The 26,744-nt window shown below is 44.9% G+C and overlaps 1 long non-coding RNA gene across 1 annotated transcript in view; it reads left to right on the top strand.

Annotated features, from left to right (window-relative positions):
- The first annotated feature begins 4,637 nt into the window (after positions 1 to 4,637).
- LOC134956938 (uncharacterized) overlaps positions 4,638 to 26,744 on the top strand; it is a 45,453-nt gene continuing 23,346 nt past the window's right edge. Inside the window, exons 1-2 of the long non-coding RNA XR_010186316.1 lie at positions 4,638 to 4,888; positions 15,828 to 15,927. This is a non-coding gene — a long non-coding RNA (uncharacterized LOC134956938). The remainder of the gene's footprint in view (positions 4,889 to 15,827; positions 15,928 to 26,744) is intronic.

The following is a 26,744-nucleotide window of genomic DNA, read 5'->3' on the forward strand; positions in this document are numbered from 1 at the left end:
CAATGCAGCACAAGACACTTTACTAGTATTAGTAATGTAGTATTACTGAGCAGCAAAAGACAATGAGCAGTCATACTGAGCACTGATGATACTACTGAGAACTGACACTAAGCAGCATGATGCAGCACAAGACACTGTACTAGTATTAGTAATGAAGTATTACTGAGCAGCACAAAACAATGAGCAGTGATACTGAGCACTGATGATACTACTGAGAACTGACACTGAGCAGCACGATGCAGCACAAGAAACTGTACTAGTATTAGTAATGTAGTATTACAGACCACCACGATGCAGCACAAGACAATGAGCAGTGATACTGAGCACTGATGATACTACTGAGAACTGACACTGAGCAACACAATGCAGCACAAGACACTGTACTAGTATTAGTAATGTAGTATTACTGAGCAGCACAAGACAATGAGCAGTCATACTGAGCACTGATGATACTACTGAGAACTGACACTGAGCAGCATGATGCAGCAAAAGACACTGTACTAGTATTAGTTATGAAGTATTACTGAGCAGCACAAAACAATGAGCAGTGATACTGAGCACTGATGATACTACTGAGAACTGACACTAAGCAGCATGATGCAGCACAAGACACTGTACTAGTATTAGTAATGTAGTATTACTGAGCACCACGATGCAGCACAAGACAATGAGCAATGATACTGAGCATTGATGATACTACTGAGAACTGACACTGAGCAGCACAATGCAGCACAAGACACTGTACTAGTATTAGTAATGAAGTATTACTGAGCAGCACAAAACAATGAGCAGTGATACTGAGCACTGATGATACTACTGAGAACTGACACTGAGCAGCACGATGCAGCACAAGACACTGTACTAGTATTAGTAATGTAGTATTACTGAGCAGCACAAGACAATGAGCAGTGATACTGAGCACTGATGATACTACTGAGAACTGACACTGAGCAGCACGATGCAGCACAAGACACTGTACTAGTATTAGTAATGTAGTATTACTGAGCAGCACAAGACAATGAGCAGTGATACTGAGCACTGATGATACTACTGAGAACTGACACTGAGCAGCATGATGCAGCACAAGAGAGAGACTGTACTAGTATTAGTGACAATCTCCTCATAAAAGCGAGATACAGGGAGAAACTAGTGCAGAACATTGCACTTTCCCTGACGGTGCTTCAACAGCACGGTTGGATCATAAATCTTCCAAAATCACAATTGGAACCCACAAGGAGGTTATCATTTCTGGGAATCATGCTGGACACGGAAGCACAGAAAGTATTCCTACTGGTGGAAAAGGCTCTGTAGATCCAGAGGATGGTCAAACAAGTTTTAAAACCAGCATGCGTATCGATTCATCAGTGCATCTGCCTGCTGGGGAAGATGGTAGCAGCCTACGAGGCTCTACAATTTGTCCGATTCCACGCCAGGGTGTTCCAATGGGACCTACTGGACAAGTGGACTGGATCGCACCTATACATGCACCGGAGGATAATCCTGTCAACAAAAGCCAGAATTTCACTCTTGTGGTGGCTTCAAAGTTTTCACCTCCTGGAGGGACGCAGGTTTGGGATTCAGACTTGGATCCTGGTGACCACAGATGCAAGCCTCCGAGGTTGGGGAGCAGTCACGCAAGGGGAAAGCTTCCAAGGACGATGGTCAAGTCAAGAAGTACTCCTTCACATAAGCATTCTGGAATTGAGAGCTGTGTACAACAGCCTTCATCAAGCGGCACACCTTCTTCAAGGTCGTCCCATACAGATCCAGTCAGACAATGTAATGGCAGTAGCTTACATAAACCACCAGGGCGGAAAAAAAGCAGAGCGGCAATGGCAGAGGTGACAAAGATACTCCTCTGGGCAGAAAGACATGCAAAAGCTCTGTCGGCAATTTTCATTCCGGGAGTGGACAACTGGGAAGCAGACTTCCTCAGCAGAGATGATCTCCATCCAGGAGAATGGGGCCTCCACCCAGAAGTCTTTGCAGAGGTAGCAGATCGTTGGGGCATTCCTCAAATAGATATGATGGCATCGCATCTTAACAAGAAGCTTCAGAATTATTGTTCCAGGTCAAGAGACCCACAAGCAATAGCAATGGATGCACTGGTGACCCAGTGGGTGTTTCAACCGGTGTATGTGTTCCCTCCACTTCCACTAATACCAAAAGTTCTCAAGATCATCAGAAGAACAAGGGTTTGAGCAATTCTCATTGCTCCAGACTGGCCAAGGAGTGCTTGGTATCCAGATCTTCAGGAGTTATTACCGGAAGATCCTCAGCCTCCTCCTCTTCACGAGGACCTGCTTCAGCAGGGGCCAAGACTTGCTGCAGCTGCGTTTGACAGCATGGCTGTTGAGCGCCAGATCCTAGTCCATAAGGGTATTCCCAGTGAAGTCATTCCCTCACTTATTCTGGCCAGGAAAGGTGTAACGTCCAAACATTACCATCGTATTTGGAGAAAATATATATCTTGGTGTGAATCCAAGAAGTCTCCTGCGGTGGTGTTTAAATTAGGATGTTTTATCCTATTTCTACAGGTGGGTGTGGATGCTGGATTGAGATTAGGGTCTATCAAGGTCCAAATTTCGGCCTTGTCCATTTTCTTTCAGAAACAGTTGGCTTCCTTTCCTGAGGTCCAGTCGTTCGTGAAGGGGGTTCTACGCATCCAACCTCCCTTTGTGCCTCCTGCGGCACCATTGGATCTTAATGTGGTGTTGCAGTTGAAGTTTCTCACTTGGAAACTGGTCATGCTGTTGGCCTTGGCCTCAGGCAGACAAGTGTCTGAATTAGGGGCTCTGTCACACAAGAGTCCTTATTTGATTTTTCATGAAGATAGAGCTGAACTGCGGACATGTCAGCATTTTCTTCCAAAGGTTGTGTCTTATTTCCATATCAACCAACCTGTGGTGGTGCCAGTGGCTTCTGACACCTCAGCCATTTCAAAGTCCTTGGATGTCGTCAGAGCGTTGAGGATTTACGTTACAAGAACGGCTCAGATAAGGAAAACAGAATCTTTGTTTGTCCTCTATGACCCCAACGAGATTGGGGGTCCTGCTTCTAAGCAAACTATTGCACACTGGATCAGAGATACCATTCAGCAAGCTTATTCCACGGAAGGATTGCCGTTACCGAGTTTGGTAAAGGCCCACTCTACAAGGAAAGTGGGTTCTTCCTGGGCGGCTGCCCGGGTGTCTCGGTGTTGCAAATTTGCCGAGCAGCTACTTGGTCAGGGGCAAACACGTTTGCTAAGTTTTACAGGTTTGACACCTTGGCTGCTGACGACCTTCAGTTTGGTCAGTCAGTTCTGCAGGAACATCAGCACTTTCCTGCCCGTACTGGGAGCTTTGGTACATCCCCATGGTACTAAAATGGACCCCAGCATCCTCTAGGACGTAAGAGAAAATAGGATTTTAATTACCTACCGGTAAATCGTTTTCTCATTGTCCGTAGAGGATGCTGGGCGCCCGCCCAGTGCTCATTTTTCCTGCAGAATTACATTTTATATTTTTACACAGGTTCTCATGTGTTAAGATGTTCACAGCTGTTGCTGTTATGTTATGCATGCACGTTAGCATGGGTTATGTTGAAAGCCATGTTAGGCAGCATGTTTTGTATGGTGTGAGCTGGTGTGAATCTCGCCACTAGTTTAATGTAAATTCTTCTCTCGAAGTTGTCCGTCTCCTCGGGCACAGTTCCTATACTGAGGTCTGGAGGAGGGGCATAGAGGGAGGAGCCAGTTCACACTGTTGAAAAGTCTTGAAGTGCCGAAGGCTCCTGCGGAACTGTCTATACCCCATGGTACTAAAATGGACCCCAGCATCCTCTACGGACTATGAGAAAAGGATTTACCGGTAGGTAATTAAAATCCTATTTTTCACTACAAGGTCCATAATGCATTGGAAAATCAACAGATGTGTTCCAATCTGTGAAAGGAGAAACCTTCGGTCTACAGTGCAACATTGCTGTCTATTGGTCGTTCCATTTTTCATGGCTGGAGTCTGGTCACGTGACCGGTCTAATCACATGGGCGGAGTTCCGGGAACTCATAGATAGTGTGATCACTGTTACATGTTTCTCAAGAAATGTCCTTTTAATAATTTACAATATAGGAGAGATTGTTATATATGCTGCATGAAAACGTAAGGTATATTCACCATTACTGACCTACATTGGATGTTGATTGAAACCTTTAGGATTTCTGCTGTACATAAAAAAGTTTTCTACTACAAATCCCACAATGCATTGCAGCAACAATAAATGTATTGCAATTTGTGATAGGACAATCCTAGTGCTCTGATTGTTTACCTTCTCCTTATTGGATATTACGTGGTCTGAGCTTCTGTTAAGTGACCATAATGATCACATGATTGGAAGTTCAGACACCCTTTGATAGTAAAAACTGTTATTGTTATTACAACCTTTGACTATTTATCACTGTTTTCTAAATATAATAATGTGGTATCTTTGATAGGACCTGGGGGACTCTCCCTGACATGGTTTTAAACATGTTTTATAACGGCTTGTTATAATTGTATTAATGCCAAATTGATTCAGACAGGTGATATTGATTTAGCTACCCAACAGGGTATATAAAAAGGCTTAAATTGCCATTTGCTATACTCTCCTGAGGAAGCTGGTTATACCAGAGAAACATGCTAAGCCCTCCACGCTGCCTACTGTGTTTTGCCACTTGGATCTTCAATATATGCTGACAACAATTGGACCTTCATCTACCTGTTTGGGATTTTCAAGCACCTGGCCTCATGGAACCCCGCCTTTTAAGAACAATCTTTCCTAAGCCAAGGATTAAGGGGACTGCATCATCCGAAATTGGCCCTCCAGTAATATTATTCCCACTGCACATGGGACATTGCTAACTTTTCATCCGGTATGCTATATATTCCCAATACAGGAACATTGGGGGTAATTCCAAGTTGATCGCAGCAGGATTTTTGATAGCAACTGGGCAAAACCATGTGCACTGCAGGGGAGGCAGATATAACATGTGCAGAAAGAGTTAGATTTGGGTGTGGTGTGTTCAATCTGCAATCTAATTTGCAGTGTAAAAATAAAGCAGCCAGTATTTACCCTGCACAGAAACAGTATAACCCACCCAAATCTAACTCTTTCTGCACATGTTATATCAGCCTCCCCTGCAGTGCACATGGTTTTGCCCAGTTGCTATCAAAAATCCTGCTGCGATCAACTTGGAATTACCCCCATTGAACATACAAATCAAGTCCTAGTTAGCCATTTCATCTATACCTGTGGCAATTCTACCTATAAACACAGACAGTGTAAACTTTCACCATGTTGCTTTTATTGCAATCCTTTTTACTGTTTGTAATCTAATGTATTTGTTACATTTATTATTATACAAGTCATATTGTCTTTCATAAACAGCCAGCGCCAGTGTATGTATATATTTAACTTTCTCTTTGATCTCCAGGAATTGACCTTCCCTACACTGGCTGCTGTTGATAGCGCACTTGATAATTTGTATATTTCACTTGGTTGCTAATTTGCTTACATATCTGATCACTGAAGCTAATTTGAAACAGATATTTTATATATATATATATATATATATATATATAAGGTAGCAAATACACTCGGCACTCCTGCTGTCACAATCAAAGCATCTTGCCCGGTGCCCTCCTTCTATGTGTAATACAAATGCAGATTGTAGGCGGCACTCACGGTCTTATGTCAAATAAATGACCCGGACACTCCTGGGTTCAATACAATGTTTCGGTTTTTATAAACCTTCGTCAGGTATGAAAGATATACAAGGAATGAGCTTACCTTTATACATAAATTGAATCACCAAGTGAAAAAACTCGTGCAGCACCACATCCCATACTTCCGCTGACGTCATCACTAGTAGACGGCGCCAATACGGTGACTTTGACAAAATCAAAGTGAGACCATCACCATGGATACATCAACAGGATTTGCATATTGTACATACAACACAGTTAATATAACACAATCACTGCAATCATAGAAACATGACATATTAGAGGAAGCAATTAAAAGAAATCATTTCGTTTAATCCATGCGGGGAGACAGTATTTAATAAGTGAATCCATTTGATCTCAAGTTGCAAAAGGATTCTTCCTCTGTCACCCCCCCCCCCCCCTAATATCTTCCTTCACATGATCCACCATCATATAACGGAGAGAAGACAGGCTATGTTTGCAAGCTTTAAAGTGTTTAGCAACGGGCTGATCCACGTTCTTCCCCTCTAGTATCTGCTTGATGGCACTACGGTGTTGTGCCATCCGTTCTTTGAATTGGCATACCGTTTTGCCAATATAATATAAACTACAGGGGCACCTGATACAATATATGACATACTTGCTAGTACATGTGAATACATGTCTTAATTTAATCTGTTTTCCATTGTGCGGGTGTCTAATATAATTACCAGTATCTAAGTAAGTACATGTGGTACAGCCTAGGCATCTGTAATTGCCCGGCTTTCTTCTCATAAAATGCTCAGGGTATACTGTTGAAAAATTAGAAATATCAGTATGTACCACATGATCTCCGATGTTCTTTCCCCTTGTATAACACGGGAGTAAAGCCCGATCGGACAATTCAAAAAGGTCTGGGTCAAATTGTACTACTGGCCAGACCCTTTTGGCAGTGCTAATAATTTTCTTAGTTGATACTGTGTAATTATTTACCCAGATCACAGTGGAATCCTTCTTATTAGGCTTATTACTAGTGTTGTCCTTTATTTTAGGTGCTGCAATTGCCTTAGTACTAGCCAGTTGCAGGTCTCTGTTGTTGTAACCCCTTTCCAGGAATTTTTTTGTCATTATGTCCATCTTACTCACTTCATCCGCGGGATCACTGCAAATGCGGTGTACACGCAGATATTGTGAGTAAGGAAGACCTCTTTTAAGCGAGCTGGGGTGATGACTGGAAGCATGAAGCATATTGTTACAGTCAGTGGGTTTTTGATAAATAGATGTAATAAAATATACACCACTAATTTTAACTTCTACATCAAGAAAATGTAAACTCTCTTTTTGGATATTCCAAGTGAACTTGATGTGCTGATCCATAGTGTTAACCTGTAACATCATATCTTTAAACATCTCCTCTGTGCCCCTCCACAGGAGGAACACGTCATCTATATATCTCGTATACAGGGGTATATGCTGAGCAAATTCCTGCCTGTCAAAGAACAATTGATTCTCAACTACGAACATAAAGGCATTTGCATAGGTTGGTGCGACACAAGCTCCCATCGCACAACCACGGGTCTGCAGGAAAAATTCATTATTAAAAATGAAATAATTCCTTTCCAAAACCAATCTCTATAGTTGCAAAAAAAATGTCACATCAGGACCATTGTAAAGATTATTATCAGTGATCAAAATTCGTACAGCCTCAAGCCCTCTATCATGAGGGATGTTAGTGTACAGGCTGACGACATCAGCCATGCACAACCAGCAATCTTCTGGAATGGCACCAAAGTTACTTATTTTATGTAAAAACATGGTCGTATCCTTAAGATAGGTACTTCTATCTTGCACCACCGGCTGAAGGTAGTGATCAAGATATTTAGAGACTTGATAGTATAAGGAGTCCCTGGCAGACACTATAGGTCTGCCAGGTGGCTTCTCACTGTTCTTGTGCAACTTAGGAAGAAAATTAAAGATTGGTACCCGGGGATGTTCACAACACAGAGCTTTTTTCACAGACTCTGTTATGTGACCAACCTCCACAGCAGACAACAAAACCTCCTCAAGCTCCCTTTGATAGGCAGCAGTAGGGTCATTCTCCAATTTAATATACACGTGTTCATCACATAACTGCCTATATGCCTCCTCTTTACAATCACTTATATCTTGCACCACAATACCCCCACCTTTGTCGGCAGGGCGTATCGTTATATCTTTACAGATGGAAAGATCACGCAAAGCCTTCCATTCTGCTGATGATAAATTCTTATTACAAGTAACATTTTCTCTATCACATAAATCAATGCAATTAGTAATTGTTCTAGTGAAAGATTTGATAGCTATGTTGGAAGAATAAGGGTCAAAATTAGATTTCAATCTGACAGGACATGCTGGTTTATCAACCGTCACCAAAGGCTTATCAGAGTCATTCTTACTAAAAAACTCTTTCAATCTCAATTGTCTGTTCAGGCGACTTAAACCAATTTTACTATTAAGACTATTATGAAGATTTGTTGGGACAAAATTGAGACCTCTGCTCAATACCGCAATTTCACAATCAGACAAAGGGCGTGATGATAAATTGTGAATCATTTTTTTGTTGTTTTTGCAGCTCGCTTTGGTTTCCCTTTCACATTGGCCGCCTCTTCGGGTTCTTTGTCTCCTCCTCCATCCATCTTGGCCCTTGATTTCACCCCTAAAGGGGATCGGCCCCTCGATTTGGCATGACTGGTGCCCGGGAGTTCTGATTCACTATAAGAGGTTCCACTAGAGGTATCAGTATCTTGAGATGATCGTCCTGCTTGTTTATTAAATTTGTTGAACCTCTTGCGATAAGGTCTCCGCCCACCCGATTGAGGGTTAGCCCAGTAATAAACCCGTAATTACACAGTATCAACTAAGAAAATTATTAGCACTGCCAAAAGGGTCTGGCCAGTAGTACAATCTGAACCAGACCTTTTTGAATTGTCCGATCGGGCTTTACTCCCGTGTTATACAAGGGGAAAGAACATCGGAGATCATGTGGTACATACTGATATTTCTAATTTTTCAACAGTATACCCTGAGCATTTTATGAGAAGAAAGCCGGGCAATTACAGATGCCTAGGCTGTACTACATGTACTTACTTAGATACTGGTAATTATATTAGACACCCGCACAATGGAAAACAGATTAAATTAAGACATGTATTCACATGTACTAGCAAGTAGTGATGAGCACCGGAAATTTTTCGGGTTTTGTGTTTTGGTTTTGGGTTCGGTTCCGCGGCCGTGTTTTGGGTTCGAACGCGTTTTGGCAAAACCTCACCAAATTTTTTTTGTCGGATTCGGGTGTTTTTTTCAAAAAACCCTAAAAAACAGCTTAAATCATAGAATTTGGGGTTCATTTTGATCCCAAAGTATTATTAACCTCAATAACCATAATTTCCACTCATTTTCAGTCTATTCTGAACACCTCACACCTCACAATATTATTTTTAGTCCTAAAATTTGCACCGAGGTCGCTGGATGGCTAAGCTAAGCGACCCAAGTGGCCGACTCAAACACCTGGCCCATCTAGGAGTGGCACTGCAGTGTCACGCAGGATGGCCCTTCCAAAAAACACTCCCCAAACAGCACATGATGCAAAGAAAAAAAGAGGCGCAATGAGGTAGCTGTGTGAGTAAGCTAAGCGACCCTAGTGGCCGACACAAACACCTGGCCCATCTAGGAGTGGCACTGCTGTGTCACGCAGGATGGCCCTTCCAAAAAACACTCCCCAAACAGCACATGACGCAAAGAAAAAAAGAGGCGCAATGAGGTAGCTGTGTGAGTAAGCTAAGCGACCCTAGTGGCCGACACAAACACCTGGCCCATCTAGGAGTGGCACTGCAGTGTCACGCAGGATGGCCCTTCCAAAAAACACTCCCCAAACAGCAGCACATGACGCAAAGAAGAAAAAAAAATGCGCAATGAGGTAGCTGTGTGAGTAAGCTAAGCGACCCTAGTGGCCGACACAAACACCTGGCCCATCTAGGAGTGGCACTGCAGTGTCCTTCCAAAAAACACCCCCCAAACAGCACATGACGCAAAGAAAAATGAAAGAAAAAAGAGGTGTAAGATGGAATTGTCCTTAGGCCCTCCCACCCACCCTTATGTTGTATAAACAGGACATGCACACTTTAACCAACCCATCATTTCAGTGACAGGGTCTGCCACACGACTGTGACTGAAATGACGGGTTGGTTTGGACCCCCACCAAAAAAGAAGCAATTAATCTCTCCTTGCACAAACTGGCTCTACAGAGGCAAGATGTCCACCTCATCATCATTCTCCGATATATCACTGTGTACATCCCCCTCCTCACAGATTATCAATTCGTCCCCACTGGAATCCACCATCTCAGCTCCCTGTGTACTTTGTGGAGGCAATTGCTGCTGGTCAATGTCTCCACGGAGGAATTGATTATAATTCATTTTGATGAACATCATCTTCTCCACATTTTCTGGATGTAACCTCGTACGCCGATTGCTGACAAGGTGAGCGGCGGCACTAAACACTCTTTCGGAGTACACACTTGTGGGAGGGCAACTTAGGTAGAATAAAGCCAGTTTGTGCAAGGGCCTCCAAATTGCCTCTTTTTCCTGCCAGTATAAGTACGGACTGTCTGACGTGCCTACTTGGATGCGGTCACTCATATAATCCTCCACCATTCTTTCAATGGGGAGAGAATCATATGCAGTGACAGTAGACGACATGTCCGTAATCGTTGTCAGGTCCTTCAGTCCGGACCAGATGTCAGCATCAGCAGTCGCTCCAGAATGCCCTGCATCACCGCCAGCGGGTGGGCTCGGAATTCTGAGCCTTTTCCTCGCACCCACAGTTGCGGGAGAATGTGAAGGAGGAGATGTTGACAGGTCGCGTTCCGCTTGACTTGACAATTTTGTCACCAGCAGTTCTTTGAACCCCAGCAGACTTGTGTCTGCCGGAAAGAGAGATCCAAGGTAGGTTTTAAATCTAGGATCGAGCACGGTGGCCAAAATGTAGTGCTCTGATTTCAACAGATTGACCACCCGTGAATCCTTGTTAAGCGAATTAAGGGCTCCATCCACAAGTCCCACATGCCTAGCGGAATCGCTCTGTGTTAGCTCCTCCTTCAATGTCTCCAGCTTCTTCTGCAAAAGCCTGATGAGGGGAATGACCTGACTGAGGCTGGCAGTGTCTGTACTGACTTCACGTGTGGCAAGTTCAAAAGGTTGCAGAACCTTGCACAACGTTGAAATCATTCTCCACTGCGCTTGAGACAGGTGCATTCCACCTACTATATCGTGCTCAGTTGTATAGGCTTGAATGGCCTTTTGCTGCTCCTCCAACCTCTGAAGCATATAGAGGGTTGAATTCCACCTCGTAACCACTTCTTGCTTCTGATGATGGCAGGGCAGGTTCAGGCGTTTTTGGTGGTGCTCCAGTCTTCTGTACGTGGTGCCTGTACGCCGAAAGTGTCCCGCAATTCTTCTGGCCACCGACAGCATCTCTTGCACGCCCCTCTCGTTTTTTAAATAATTCTGCACCACCAAATTCAAGGTATGTGCAAAACATGGGACGTGCTGGAATTTGCCCATATTTAATGCACACACAATATTGCTGGCGTTGTCCGATGCCACAAATCCACAGGAGAGTCCAATTGGGGTAAGCCATTCTGCGATGATCTTCCTCAGTTGCCGTAAGAGGTTTTTAGCTGTGTGCGTATTCTGGAAAGCGGTGATACAAAGCGTAGCCTGCCTAGGAAAGAGTTGGCGTTTGCGAGATGCTGCTACTGGTGCCGCCGCTGCTGTTCTTGCGGCGGGAGTCCATACATCTACCCAGTGGGCTGTCACAGTCATATAGTCCTGAGCCTGCCCTGCTCCACTTGTCCACATGTCCGTGGTTAAGTGGACATTGGGTACAACTGCATTTTTTAGGACACTGGTGAGTCTTTTTCTGAGGTCTGTGTACATTTTCGGTATCGCCTGCCTAGAGAAATGGAACCTAGATGGTATTTGGTACCGGGGACACAGTACCTCCAACAAGTCTCTAGTTGCCTCTGCAGTAATGATGGATACCGGAACCACGTTTCTCACCGCCCAGGAAGCCAAGGCCTCAGTTATCCGCTTTGCAGCAGGATGACTGCTGTGATATTTCATCTTCCTCGCAAAGGACTGTTGGACAGTCAATTGCTTGGTGGAAGTAGTAAAAGTGGTCTTACGAGTACGACTTCCCCTCTGGGATGACCATCGACTCCCAGCAGCAACAACAGCAGCGCCAGCAGCAGTAGGCGTTACACGCAAGGATGCATCGGAGGAATCCCAGGCAGGAGAGGACTCGTCAGAATTGCCAGTAACATGGTCTGCAGGACTATTGGCATTCCTGGGGAAGTAGGAAATTGACACTGAGGGAGTTGTTGGGGTGGTTTGCGTGAGCTTGGTTACAAGAGGAAGGGATTTACTGGTCAGTGGACTGCTTCCGCTGTCGCCCAAAGTTTTTGAACTTGTCACTGACTTATGATGAATGCGCTGCAGGTGACGTATAAGGGAGGATGTTCCGAGGTGGTTAACGTCCTTACCCCTACTTATTACAGCTTGACAAAGGCAACACACGGCTTGACAAATGTTGTCCGCATTTCTGTTGAAATACTTCCACACCGAAGAGCTGATTTTTTTGGTATTTTCACCAGGCATGTCAATGGCCCTATTCCTCCCACAGACAACAGGTGTCTCCCCGGGTGCCTGACTTAAACAAACCACCTCACCATCAGAATCCTCCTGGTCAATTTCCTCCCCAGCGCCAGCAACACCCATATCCTCCTCATCCTGGTGTACTTCAACACTGACATCTTCAATCTGACTATCAGGAACTGGACTGCGGGTGCTCCTTCCAGCACTTGCAGTGGGCGTGCAAATGGTGGAAGGCGCATGCTCTTCACGTCCTGTGTTGGGAAGGTCAGGCATCGCAAACGACACAATTGGACTCTCCTTGTGGATTTGTGATTTCGAAGAACGCACAGTTCTTTGCTGTGCTTTTGCCAGCTTGAGTCTTTTCATTTTTCTAGCGAGAGGCTGAGTGCTTCCATCCTCATGTGAAGCTGAACCACTAGCCATGAACATAGGCCAGGGCCTCAGCCGTTCCTTGCCACTCCGTGTGGTAAATGGCATATTGGCAAGTTTACGCTTATCATCTGACAATTTTATTTTAGATTTTTGAGTCCTTTTTTTACTGATATTTGGTGTTTTGGATTTTACATGCTCTGTACTATGACATTGGGCATCGGCCTTGGCAGACGACGTTGCTGGCATTTCATCGTCTCGGCCATGACTAGTGGCAGCAGCTTCAGCACGAGGTGGAAGTCGATCTTGATCTTTCCCTATTTTTGGAACCTCAACATTTTTGTTCTCCATATTTTAATAGGCACAACTAAAAGGCACCTCAGGTAAACAATGGAGATGGATGGATACTAGTATACTTATGGATGGACGAGCGACTGCCGACACAGAGGTAGCTACAGCCGTGGACTACCGTACTGCATCTGCTGCTAATATAGACTGGATGATAATGATATAAAATATATATATATATATATATATATATCACTACTGCAGCCGGACAGGTATATATTATATAATGACGGACCTGCTGGACACTGTCAGCAGCACTGCAGACTCCTAAAGTAAGCTACTAGTAGTATCAAGAAGATAGAAAAAAAAAAACACCACAGGTAGGTGGTATACAATTATGGATGGACGAGCGACTGCCGACACAGAGGTAGCTACAGCCGTGGACTACCGTACTGCGTCTGCTGCTAATATAGACTGGATGATAATGATATAAAATATATATATATATATCACTACTGCAGCCGGACAGGTATATATAATATAATGACGGACCTGCTGGACACTGTCAGCAGCACTGCAGACTCCAAAAGTAAGCTACTAGTAGTATCAAGAAGATAGAAAAAAAAAAACACCACAGGTAGGTGGTATACAATTATGGATGGACGAGCGACTGCCGACACAGAGGTAGCTACAGCCGTGGACTACCGTACTGCGTCTGCTGCTAATATAGACTGGATGATAATGATATAAAAAATATATATATCTATCACTACTGCAGCCGGACAGGTATATATTATATAATGACGGACCTGCTGGACACTGTCAGCAGCACTGCAGACTCCTAAAGTAAGCTACTAGTAGTATCAAGAAGATAGAAAAAAAAAAAACACCACAGGTAGGTGGTATACAATTATGGATGGACGAGCGACTGCCGACACAGAGGTAGCTACAGCCGTGGACTACCGTACTGCATCTGCTGCTAATATAGACTGGATGATAATGATATATATATATATATATATATATATAACTACTGCAGCCGGACAGGTATATATTATATAATGACGGACCTGCTGGACACTGTCAGCAGCACTGCAGACTCCTAAAGTAAGCTACTAGTAGTATCAAGAAGATAGAAAAAAAAAAAACACCACAGGTAGTTGGTATAGAATTATGGATGGATGAGCGACTGATGACACAGAGGTAGCTACAGCCGTGGACTACCGTACTGCGTCTGCTGCTAATATAGACTGGATGATAATGATATAAAAAATATATATATATCACTACTGCAGCCGGACAGGTATATATTATATAATGACGGACCTGCTGGACACTGTCAGCAGCACTGCAGACTCCTAAAGTAAGCTACTAGTTAGTATCAAGAAGATAGAAAAAAAAAACACCACAGGTAGGTGGTATACAATTATGGATGGACGAGCGACTGCCGACACAGAGGTAGCTACAGCCGTGGACTACCGTACTGCGTCTGCTGCTAATATAGACTGGATGATAATGATATAAAAAATATATATATATCACTACTGCAGCCGGACAGGTATATATTATATAATTAATGACGGACCTGCTGGACACTGTCAGCAGAATGCGTTTATAGAATAAAAACACCACACGACGAGTGTTTAACTTTTTCAGGCAGACAATCACAATATACTGGTGGTCAGACAGTGGTCACTGGTCAGTCACACTGGCAGTGGCACTCTGGCAGCAAAAGTGTGCACTGTTAAATAATATGTACTCCTGCTACTGCTCCCCAGTCTCCCCCACAATTAAGCTGTGTGAGCACTGAGCACTCAGCACAGTCAGATATACATAGATGATGCAGCACACTGAGGCTGAGCACAGATATGGTATACTGTTACTGTGTCACTGTGTATAATTTTTTTTCAGGCAGAGAACGGATTATATTAAATAATAATATAATAAAAAAAACTGCACTGGTGGTCACTGGTCAGTCACTAGTAAACTCTGCACTCTCTGAGTACTCCTAAGCTCCAGTAAATCAAGTGTCTCACTCTCACTCTCTCTCTTCTAATCTAAATGGAGAGGACGCCAGCCACGTCCTCTCCCTATGAATCTCAATGCATGTGTGAAAATGGCGGCGACGCGCGGCTCCTTATATAGAATCCGAGTCTCGCGATAGAATACGAGCCTCGCGAGAATCCGACAGCGGGATGATGACGTTCGGGCGCGCTCGGGTTAGCCGAGCAAGGCGGGAAGATCCGAGTCTGCCTCGGATCCGTGTAAAAAGGCTGAAGTTCGGGGGGGTTCGGATTCCGAGGAACCGAACCCGCTCATCACTACTAGCAAGTATGTCATATATTGTATCAGGTGCCCCTGTAGTTTGTATTATATTGGCAAAACGGTATGCCAATTCAAAGAACGGATGGCACAACACCATAGTGCCATCAAGCAGATACTAGAGGGGAAGAACGTGGATCAGCCCGTTGCTAAACACTTTAAAGCTTGCAAACATAGCCTGTCTTCTCTCCGTTATATGATGGTGGATCATGTGAAGGAAGATATTAGGGGGGGTGACAGAGGAAGAATCCTTTTGCAACTTGAGATCAAATGGATTCACTTATTAAATACTGTCTCCCCGCATGGATTAAACGAAATGATTTCTTTTAATTGCTTTCTCTAATATGTCATGTTTCTATGATCGCAGTGATTGTGTTATATTAACTGTGTTGTATGTACAATATGCAAATCCTGTTGATGTATCCATGGTGATGGTCTCACTTTGATTTTGTCCCAGTCACCGTATTGATGCCGTCTACTAGTGATGACGTCAGCGGAAGTATGGGATGTGGTGCTGCACGAGTTTTTTCACTTGGTGATTCAATTTATGTATAAAGGTAAGCTCATTCCTTGTATATCTTTCATACCTGCCGAAGGTTTATAAAAACCGAAACGTTGTATTGAACCCAGGAGTGTCCGGGTCATTTATTTGACATAAGACCGTGAGTGCCACCTACAATCTGCATTTGTATTACACATAGAAGGAGGGCACCGGGCAAGATGCTTTGATTGTGACAGCAGGAGTGCCGAGTGTATTTGCTACCTTGTTACAGGTTGGACTGCCATATCCAAACCATTACTAGGGCACCCGCTTTCCTCTGAACCACGTGGGTCAGTACCTTCTTTTGTTGTTTTTAATTCACGCATGGCTGTACACCATGGATACGATCTCAGAGGATAATATAGGATACAGAGCCACTACGCTGCCGACGGGGGAAACTCTGTCCTTATCCGACATTGATGCAAATCGTATTCTGGTTACGGACAGGCTGGCACAGTCCTCTGGGGCTGCAACCAATGAACAAATTTACACAGATTTCCTGAGACTCAGGAACAGGGAAACTGACTTTTATTTACATGGAGTATGTCTATCTGACTATTTTCGGGACAAAAAAATCCCCAGGGGTTTCCGTATAAAAAACATGCCCACGATTCGGCGCTATAATCCCGACTTTTGTCGGAAATGGGCAGCTGTACTTAATAAAGCCTCGTTTGATTTGATGTTGCTCGTCATTGAGGAGGCTACGAGGGAATTAACTATGACTAGAGAGAGAATTAAGACTCTGGAGCAGAGCAGCTTGAACATCTTGATTTCAGACACATCTGTAGATTGGGTCTCCAAATTAAACGCAGAGGTGGATAAATATAAATCCGAGTTAATCAAATTTAAAACCAAAAAATTGGCCACTGTGAATAGAGATTATGACGAAAACCGGGTTTATTACTGGGCTAACCCTCAATCGGGTGGGCGGAGACCTTATCGCAAGAGGTTCAACAAATTTAATTAACAAGCAGGACAATCATCTCAAGATACTGATACCTCTAGTGGAACCTCTTATAGTGAATCAGAACTCCCGGGCACCAGTCATGCCAAATCGAGGGGCCGATCCCCTTTAGGGGTGAAAACAAGGGCCAAGATGGATGGAGGAGGAGACAAAGAACCCGAAGAGGCGGCCAATGTGAAAGGGAAACCAAAGCGAGCTGCAAAAACAGCAAAAAAATGATTCACAATTTATCATCACGCCCTTTGTCTGATTGTGAAATTGCGGTATTGAGCAGAGGTCTCAATTTTGTCCCAACAAATCTTCATAATAGTCTTAATAGTAAAATTGATTTAAGTCGCCTGAACAGACAATTGAGATTGAAAGAGTTTTTTAGTAAGAATGACTCTGATAAGCCTTTGGTGACGGTTGATAAACCAGCATGTCCTGTCAGATTGAAATCTAATTTCGACCCTTATTCTTCCAACATAGCTATCAAAGCTTTCACTAGAACAATTACTAATTGCATTGATTTATGTGATAGAGAAAATGTTACTTGTAATAAGAATTTATCATCAGCAGAATGGAAGGCTTTGCGTGATCTTTCCATCTGTAAAGATATAACGATACGCCCTGCCGACAAAGGTGGGGGTATTGTGGAACAAGATATAAGTGATTATAAAGAGGAGGCATATAGGCAGTTATGTGATGAACACGTGTATATTAAATTGGAGAATGACCCTACTGCTGCCTATCAAAGGGAGCTTGAGGAGGTTTTGTTGTCTGCTATGGAGGTTGGTCACATAACAGAGTCTGTGAAAAAAGCTCTGTGTTGTGAACATCCCCGGGTACCAATCTTTAATTTGCTTCCTAAGTTGCACAAGAACAGTGAGAAGCCACCTGGCAGACCTATAGTGTCTGCCAGGGACTCCTTATACTATCAAGTCTCTAAATATCTTGATCACTACCTTCAGCCAGTGGTGCAAGATAGAAGTACCTATCTTAAGGATACGACCATGTTTTTACATAAAATAAGTAACTTTGGTGCCATTCCAGAAGATTTCTGGTTGTGCACGGCTGATGTCGTCAGCCTGTACACTAACATCCCTCATGATAGAGGGCTTGAGGCTGTACGAATTTTGATCACTGATAATAATCTTTACAATGGTCCTGATGTGACATTTTTTTTGCAACTATAGAGATTGGTTTTGGAAAGGAATTATTTCATTTTTAATAATGAATTTTTCCTGCAGACCCGTGGTTATGCGATGGGAGCTTGTGTCGCACCAACCTATGCAAATTGTTAGGTTCCTGGTGCTCAGAACAAGGGAGATGTTCATGAAGTGAGTCCAGAGCACCAGGACGTAACGCTGGGAAAGGGGAATGGTAAGGGAATAGCCTCTTGCGCCCTAACTCTGTCTCACCCGTGCTGTCAGAAATCCCTTGCGAGACTATGGTTTCTTGAGCCCTTGGCAGCCGCGTTTGAAGGGCGGATTATGTCTGCCCAACTCCGATGCCCCCCGGTCTTAGTGAGAGACAAAGGGAAATCCGAGACAGGATGATAACAAGAGGCCCTCTAACTAAGCAAACAGGCCAGGGGCTACAAGCTAACTAAAAACCTAAAGTATGTGCGGAGAAACCACCAAAGGAAAATAACAACAAAGGAAATGCTGATCACACGCCGACACAATACCTTTGTGTACCAGCGGTGACAGCATAAGCAGAACCCTCTGCAAAACACCAGGGACAGAAACAATAATGAAATACAGCGGCCTAGGCCAACGGACGTGGCAGAGCCGCTACTCACGGAACCGGTACGAATACTGGCAAACGGACAGGAACCCTCAATGATGCCGACACACACTCTCAGAACTGGAGGACAGGCAGAATCCCAAACGACAGACCGGTGGACACCAGGAAAACAGGAACTTGACCAGGGATAGGCAAAGCCACTGGACCTCAGGGCAGGAACGCCTAACAGCAGGACACAGGATCAGACACAGGAATCGACACAGGGACTGACACAGGAATCAACACAGGAAGCAGCTAGTCAGACACTGCTATACAGGAGCTCAGGGACTGGCAGGAACCAGGTCAGACTTCAAGCAGACTGAAAACCAAGAAATATCACCAGCATCTGTGAATTGCAGTCAGCCAGCATATAACAGAGAGGCCTAATTAATAATATCGTGCAGCTGCCCTCTAGCATGATTCCAAACTGACAAGATACAATTAGCAGCCAGGTGAGGCTGAACACATGGGAGCAAGCTGCAATTACACAGACCCACCAGCGGCAGCAGACAAGAGTATTCTAAAACAGAGCAACGGGAAATCCTGGCATGCAAGACAACTTTATAAACATAAAATAGGAATGAACCACTACCTGTGGTTCATAACAGTATCCCCTCCTTAAGGATGAGCTCCGAGCACCCCATGACACCCACGGGGAACATAAACAGAAGTATAACATAAAATACAAAACAGGAATGAGCCACAGCCGTGGCTCATAACATTATCCCCCCCTTGAGGAGGGGTCAAAAGACCCCAAAATTCAGACTATCCAAAACAAGGGATTAAAAAAAAAAAAACCCTGACACACTGGTCTAACAGACAAGAAAACAAAAAACAAGCTGTAGCAACAACTTGTAACAGTGCCCTCCCCTTGATGGTGGCCACTGGACACAAGACAAGGAAAAAAAAAAACTTTCTTTTTTTTTTATCAAGGCAAGAGTCAAAAATTATTTCTTTTTCTTCTTCTTCTTCTTTTTACAAAGCTCTTTAGGTCTGACCAAGGTAATTCCCCAAACATTGTCTGAACTGATGGTACCACCCAGGAACCTGAACCAATTTCTTTGGAACCATATCTTTTAATAATTGCATCACAGAATGCTAGGGGATCCTGAAGAATGGGATCTTCAGCTTTCATTAGGCTGGTCGCCCACTCAAAAGGCTCTCCTCTAAAAGAATAAATCAGATAGGGCCCAAGGTTTTCTGAAGTGATGCCCAGAAATGGTCTAGACAACATAATAGTGTAATAGTGTTTGAAAAGCGCCAGAAATTGGGCTAAGTCCCCATCAAAGGTTATGGATGTTTATTTATTTATTTATTAACAGTTTCTTATATAGCGCAGCAAATTCCGTTGTGCTTTACAATTTGAAATAACAATAACAAACTGGGTGATAACAGTCATAGAGGTAGGAAGGCCCTGCTCGCAAGCTTACAATCTATAGGGAAATAGGCATATATACACAAGGAAAGGTGCTATCTATTGCATAGAATGAGAAGACATGTGAGGATATGTGTGGACTGTACAGAGTGGATGTAATTTGATAGGAAGGTTTATGAAAGTTATGTGGGCGGTTCAGGAATTTGATACGCTTGCCTAAAGAGGTGAGTTTTGAGGGAACGCTTGAAGGTTTGGAGACTAGAGGAGAGTCTTATTGTGCGTGGTAGGGCATTCCACGGGGTGGGTGCAGCCCGATGAAAGTCCTGCAGTCGTGAGTGGGAGCGAGTAATGAGTGTGGATGAGAGACGCAGGTCTTGTGAAGAGCGCAGAGGTCGGGTTGGAAGATATTTTGTGATAAGCGAAGTGATGTACGTTGGTGTAGTTTGGTTAATGGCCTTGTGTGTGAGTAAAAGTATTTTATATTGAATGCGGTAGAGTACAGGTAACCAATGGAGGGACTGACAGAGTGGATCTGCAGACGATGAACGTCTAGCGAGGAAGATAAGCCTCGCCGCTGCATTCAGAATGGATTGTAGTGGTGAGAGTCTTGTTTTGGGAAGACCAGTTAGGAGACTATTGCAATAATCAATGCGGGAGATAATGAGAGCGTGGATTAGAGTTTTAGCAGTGTCTTGTGTAAGGTATGGTCGTATTTTGGATATGTTTTTTAGATGCATGTAACATGATCTTGAGACAGATTGAATGTGGGGAACAAAGGACAGATCAGAGTCAAGGATGACACCTAGGCAGCGAGCTTGTGGGGTAGGGTAGATAGTAGAGTTTTCAACAGTGATAGAGATATCAGGTTGGTACCTACTATTGGCCGGTGGAAATATAATTAACTCTGTCTTTGAAATATTAAGTTTGAGGTGGCGAGATGTCATCCAGGATGAGATGGCAGAAAGGCATTCAGTGACACGGTCCAGTACAGATAGGGACAAGTCAGGGGAGGATAGGTAGATTTGAGTATCATCTGCGTACAGATGATACTGAAAACCAAAAGAGCTGATTAGTTTACCAAGAGATGAGGTATAGATAGAGAAAAGCAGAGGACCCAAGACTGAGCCTTGCGGTACTCCAACTGAAAGAGGTAGCGAAGAGGAGGTAGATTCAGAGAAGCGAACACTGAAGGAGCGATTAGATAGGTACGATAGGAACCAAGAAAGGGCTGTGTCTTTAAGACCTAGGGATTGTAGTGTCTGTATGAGAAGAGAGTGGTCTACAGTGTCAAATGCAGCAGATAGATCTAGAAGAATAAGTAGTGAGTAGTGGCCTTTAGACTTCGTAGTGACCAAATCATTAACCACTTTAGTCAGTGCCGTCTCTGTGGAATGTTGGGAACGGAAGCCTGACTGAAGTGGGTCCAACAAAGTGTATGAGTTAAGAAAGTGTGTGAGTCGAGTGTAGGCAAGTCTCTCAAGTAGCTTAGAGAGACAAGGGAGCTGAGAGATAGGGCGGTAGTTTGAGAGAGCATTAGGGTCAGAATTTTGTTTTTTTAAAATGGGAGTAATCACTGCATGCTTGAAGAGTGAAGGAAAAATACCAGTAGAGAGAGAGAGATTACAGATGTTAGTTAAGGTAGGGATGAGCACCAGAGACAGAGCTTTACTTATTTGTGAGGGTAAAGGATCAAGAGGAGAGGTAGTAGAGAAGCAGGATGAGAAGAGTGATGATACTTCATCTTCATTTGTTGGATCAAATGAAGAAAGAGTGCCAGAGGGTTCAGGTACAGAACGGAGCAGGTCACTGGCTGCCGAAGAGCATACCATTTCATCTCGGATCTTATCAATCTTCTCCTTGAAGTAGGAAGCAAGATCCTGTGCCTTGATAGTGGCTGGTGGGGTAGGTGCGGGAGGATTCAGAAGTGATTTAAATGTATTAAAGAGTCGTTTGGGGTTAGAGGCTTGAGCAGAGATAAGAGTTTGGAAATATGTTTGTTTGGTAGTGTCCAGGGCATTTTTATAAGAATGGTAGACTGTCTTATATGTGAGGAAGTCACTTGAAATACGAGATTTACGCCACTGACGTTCAAGTTTTCGTGTGAGTTTTTGTAGTTGTCTTGTTGATTTGGAGTGCCATGGTTGACATCTAGGCCTACGTGGAGTGTGATGGGTAGCTGGAGCCACTTCATCAAGGGCTAGTTCTAGAGTCTTATTAAGGTGTGATACAGCCTTCTCAGGAGAGGTGAATGCAGAAATAGGTGAAAGCAGTTGTTGGAGTGAAGTGGAAAGTTCTTGAAGATTAATTGTGTTAATATTTCTGCGAGTTTGAGGAAGATTGGAGAACTTCCGCAACACAGGGTTTGAATTAACAGAGGAAAGCATGCAGGTGATAAGGTTGTGATCTGATAGGGGGAAAGGAGTGTTAGTGAGTTCAGAGATGGAGCATAGTCTGGTGAATACTAGATCAAAGTAGTGACCCGCCTGATGAGTAGAGGAGTCAGTCCATTGGGAGAGGCCAAGAGAGGAGGTTAGAGAGAGTAGTTTGGAGGCATGCGCAGCAGATTTTGGACAATCAATAGCAATATTGAAATCGCCCATGATAATGGTGGAGATGTCAGAGGATAGAAAGTGAGGGAGCCAGGCAGAAAAATCTTCCAAAAATTGTTTTGGATGCCCAGGTGGGCGGTAGATAGCTGCAACACGCAGAGAGAAAGGAGAGTAAACCCTAATGGAATGTACTTCAAATGATGTAAATGTGAGTGATGGAACCTGTGGTAGAACAGTATATGCAAAAGATTGGGAAAGTAAAAGTCCAACTCCTCCTCCTTTATGGTTATCGGGTCTGGAGGTGTGTGTAAAGTGGAGACCACCATGTGCCAGTGCTGCAGGGGAGGCTGTGTCAGATTGTGTGAGCCAGGTTTCTGTTATAGCCAGCAGATTGATGTTGTTAGATATGAAGAGGTCATGGATAGATGTTAATTTATGTTAACATCTATCCATGACCTCTGTTGAGATATCAGAGTCAGGATCTGTTTCCTTCTCATCTGACTGACTGGAGTGCTTTGCTAGGACCTGGTCACTATTGACCTTACTCGAGGCTGAGACTCTCTGAACCCCACCCGGGGCTGAGACTTTCTGAACCACACCCGGGGCAGTGACTTTCTGAACCCCACCCGGGGCAGTGACTTTCTGAACCCCACCCGGGGGAGTGACTTTCTGAATCCCACCCGGGGCAGTGACTTTCTGAATCCCAACCGGGGCAGTGACTTTCTGAACCCCAACAGGGGCAGTGACTTTCTGAACCCCAACCGGGGCAGTGGCCTCCGGGAACCCCGCTGGGGCAGTGGCCTCCGGGAACCCCGCTGGGGCAGTGGCCTCCGGGAACCCCGCTGGGCAGTGGACTCCGGGAACCCCGCTGGGGTCAGCACCTCGGATTCTTTCACTGGGACCGGGCCGTTGGCCTCCCTGACTGGGATCGGGCCATCGGCCTCCCTCTCTGAGTCGATAATTATCGAAAGTTCTCCCGGGACTATGACTTCCGGGACTTTTGCTGAAGCAATAACGTTCAGATCCTCCACTAATGCTATGCTTCTTAAGTTCTTTCCTGGGGAAGCGACTTCTAGACCCTTCTTTGGGGCTGCGTCTCTCGAGACCCCACTTGGGGATATTACTTCAAAGATCCCTTCTGGGGTTTTGCTTCTCGAGTTCCCATTCAAGAACTATGGTTTTAGAGACCCTTTCTAGGGTTGCGCTCTTCAAGTCCCTACCTGGGGTAACAGCTTCTGAGACCCCTTCTGGTATGGACACCTGAACTACAATATTTGATGTCCCTCTATAAGCTTGGGCATCGGGTACCGCACCAGCACTCTGGGCATCGGGTACCGCACCAGCACTCTGGGCATTGGGTACCGCACCAAGATCCTGAGCTACGGGCACCACTCCAGGACCCTGGGCTACGGGCACCACTCCAGGACCCTGGGCTATGGGAACCACTCCAGGACCCTGGGCATCGGGCACCACTCCAGGACCCTGGGCATCGGGCACCACTCCAGGACCCTGGGCATCGGGCACCACTCCAGGACCCTGGGCATCGGGCACCACTCCAGGACCCTGGGCATCGGGCACCACTCCAGGAACCTGGGCATCGGGCACCACTCCAGGGGCTTGCAACTCCGCTTCCACAGGAACCTCAAGAGTGGAGAGAAAAATTCTCTTTTGATTCCTGAATCTATAATGGGGCTCCCTTGCCCAAGGACCCCAATTATAGGACAGAGAGCTTTTTAGTGTGGGTTGTGTGACAAGTACCTCTGCCACAGTAGAGACAGGAGTAGGTCTTGTATCCTGACTCAACTTGGCCAGAGGGCAAGACTCGTCACCACACTTTGGCTTGCGCAACTCACAGGTCTGCAGATAGTGGCCTAAACCCCCACAATATAGGCACAAGTTTAAGTTTCTGCGACGCAGACGCTCCTCTTCTGAGAGCCTGGGCCGCAGAAAACTTTTAAACCTTTTCTCTTCAATTAAACCAGAGGATTCTCTTGTCACCATACTGTGAACAAGAGTCTCTTTAGAGATAGATGTACTCTCAACGACTTCTGGCAAGATGAGCAAGATTTTAGTCAGAAGGTTTTGCAGTTGCTTTAGGGATTGCTGCAAAACTTCTAGTCGCTCTGGTCTCAAAGCACTGAAAACAGAGTTCAGGGCTGCGACCGATGCCTGCAGGGCTTGCATAGTAGACATAGGAGGATTTAAAACTAGACAAGACAAGACAAGGCAAGATAACATTTTTGCTAAACAAAACAAGACTTTTTTTTTTTTTTTAAACACCGGACTGGATTCTAAACAGCGGACTGGATTCTAAACACCGGACTGGATTCTGCACACTGAATTCTAGACAGGACTGGATTCTAAACACCGGATTGGATTCTGCACACTGAATTCTAGACAAGACTGGATTCTAAACACCGGATTGGATTCTGCACACTGAATTCTAGACAGGACTGGATTCTAGACTAGACACTGGACTGGGCCAAAAAAGAAAAAAGTTTTATTTCTTTTTTGTGGTATGGCTGGTGATAATGTTAGGTTCCTGGTGCTCAGAACAAGGGAGATGTTCATGAAGTGAGTCCAGAGCACCAGGACGTAACGCTGGGAAAGGGGAATGGAAAGGGAATAGCCTCTGGCGCCCTAACTCTGTTGTCTCACCCGTGCTGTCAGAAATCCCTTGCGAGACTATGGTTTCTTGAGCCCTTGGCAGCCACGTTTGAAGGGCGGATTATGTCTGCCCAACTCCGATGCCCCCCGGTCTTAGTGAGAGACAAAGGGAAATCCGAGACAGGATGATAACAAGAGGCCCTCTAACTAAGCAAACAGGCCAGGGGCTACAAGCTAACTAAAAACCTAAAGTATGTGCGGAGAAACCGCCAAAGGAAAATAACAACAAAGGAAATGCTGATCACACGCCGACACAATACCTTTGTGTACCGGCGGTGACAGCATAAGCAGAACCCTCTGCAAAACACCAGGGACAGAAACAATAATGAAATACAGCGGCCTAGGCCAACGGACGCGGCAGAGCCGCTACTCACGGAACCGGTACGGACTGTCTGACGTGCCTACTTGGATGCGGTCACTCATATAATCCTCCACCATTCTTTCAATGGGGAGAGAATCATATGCAGTGACAGTAGACGACATGTCCGTAATCGTTGTCAGGTCCTTCAGTCCGGACCAGATGTCAGCATCAGCAGTCGCTCCAGACTGTCCTGCATCACCGCCAGCGGGTGGGCTCGGAATTCTGAGCCTTTTCCTCGCACCCACAGTTGCGGGAGAATGTGAAGGAGGAGATGTTGACAGGTCGCGTTCCGCTTGACTTGACAATTTTGTCACCAGCAGTTCTTTGAACCCCAGCAGACTTGTGTCTGCCGGAAAGAGAGATCCAAGGTAGGTTTTAAATCTAGGATCGAGCACGGTGGCCAAAATGTAGTGCTCTGATTTCAACAGATTGACCACCCGTGAATCCTTGTTAAGCGAATTAAGGGCTCCATCCACAAGTCCCACATGCCTAGCGGAATCGCTCTGTGTTAGCTCCTCCTTCAATGTCTCCAGCTTCTTCTGCAAAAGCCTGATGAGGGGAATGACCTGACTCAGGCTGGCAGTGTCTGAACTGACTTCACGTGTGGCAAGTTCAAAAGGTTGCAGAACCTTGCACAACGTTGAAATCATTCTCCACTGCGCTTGAGACAGGTGCATTCCACCTCATATATCGTGCTCAGTTGTATAGGCTTGAATGGCCTTTTGCTGCTCCTCCAACCTCTGAAGCATATAGAGGGTTGAATTCCACCTCGTTACCACTTCTTGCTTCAGATGATGGCAGGGCAGGTTCAGGCGTTTTTGGTGTTGCTCCAGTCTTCTGTACGTGGTGCCTGTACGCCGAAAGTGTCCCGCAATTCTTCTGGCCACCGACAGCATCTCTTGCACGCCCCTCTCGTTTTTTAAATAATTCTGCACCACCAAATTCAAGGTATGTGCAAAACATGGGACGTGCTGGAATTTGCCCATATTTAATGCACACACAATATTGCTGGCGTTGTCCGATGCCACAAATCCACAGGAGAGTCCAATTGGGGTAAGCCATTCTGCGATGATCTTCCTCAGTTGCCGTAAGAGGTTTTTAGCTGTGTGCGTATTCTGGAAAGCGGTGATACAAAGCGTAGCCTGCCTAG

This window comes from Pseudophryne corroboree, chromosome 9 (assembly GCF_028390025.1).
Source record: "Pseudophryne corroboree isolate aPseCor3 chromosome 9, aPseCor3.hap2, whole genome shotgun sequence".
NCBI classification, from domain to species: Eukaryota; Metazoa; Chordata; class Amphibia; order Anura; family Myobatrachidae; genus Pseudophryne; species Pseudophryne corroboree.